The sequence below is a fragment of the Corvus brachyrhynchos genome, unplaced genomic scaffold (genome assembly GCF_000691975.1).
Source record: "Corvus brachyrhynchos isolate BGI_N302 unplaced genomic scaffold, ASM69197v1 scaffold515, whole genome shotgun sequence".
Classification (NCBI taxonomy): Eukaryota; Metazoa; Chordata; class Aves; order Passeriformes; family Corvidae; genus Corvus; species Corvus brachyrhynchos.
The window spans coordinates 15,132-16,262 of record NW_008237899.1 but is presented as its reverse complement, the minus strand read 5'-3'; positions in this window follow the sequence as shown (position 1 = coordinate 16,262).

The following is a 1,131-nucleotide window of genomic DNA, read 5'->3' as shown; positions in this document are numbered from 1 at the left end:
GCCCCCCGCGGCGACCGCGCACAGCACCTGGGGGGGACACGGTGGGGGGACATTGGGGTGGGGATGGGGGCAGCGGGGTGGGGCAGAGCAAGGAGAAACCGAGGAGAAAGTGAGGAGGTTGAGGACACCCCAAAGAGCACAAGGAGAAGTCGAGGAGAACCCAAGGAGACCAAAGAGAACCTGAGGAGAACCTGAGGAGAACCCAGGGAACCCAAAGAAGTGAAGGAGAACCTGAGGAGAACCCAAGGAGAAACCTAGGAGACCAAAGAGAACCTGAGGAGAACCCGAGGAGCCCAAAGAGAACCCGAGGAGAATCCCAAAAAGATTGAGGAGAACCTGAGGAGAACCCAAAGAGACTGAGGAGAACCTGAGGAGAACTCAAGGAACCCAAAGAAATGAAGGAGAACCCGAGGAGAATCCGAGGAGAACCCAAGGAGAAACCTAGGAGACTAAAGAGAACCTGAGGAGAACCCAAAGAGATGAAGGAGAACCCAAGGAGAACCCGTGGAGAACCCAAGGAGCCCAAAGAGAAAGTGAGGAGAATCCCAAAGAGACTGAGGAGAACCTGAGGAAAACCCAAGGAACCCAAAGAGACGAAGGAGAACCCGAGGAGAACCCAAGGAGAACCCAAGGAACCCAAAGAAGTGAAGGAGAACCTGAGGAGAACCCAAGGAGAACCCGAGGAGCCCCCGAGGAGCCCAAAGAGAACCCGAGGAGAATCCCAAAAAGATTGAGGAGAACCTGAAGAGAACCCAAGGAACCCAAAGAGACGAAGGAGAACCCGAGGAGAACCTGAGGAGAACCCAAGAAGACCCCAAGGAGCTCCAGGAGACCCCAAAGAGCCCGAGAAGAACCCAAGGAGCTCAAGGAGACCCCAAAGAACCCCTGAGGAACCTCTGGAGACCCCAAAGAGACCCCAAAGAACCAAAGAAGACCCCAAGGAGCCCAAGGAGAACCCAAGGAGAATCCAGGGAGCTCCAGGAGACCCCGGGAAGAACCCAAGAAGATCCCAAGGAGCTCCAGGAGACCCCAAACAACCCAAGAAGACCCCAAGGAGCCCAAGGAGAACCCAAGGAGAATCCAGGGAGCTCCAGGAGACCCCGGGAAGAACCCAAGAAGATCCCAAGGAGC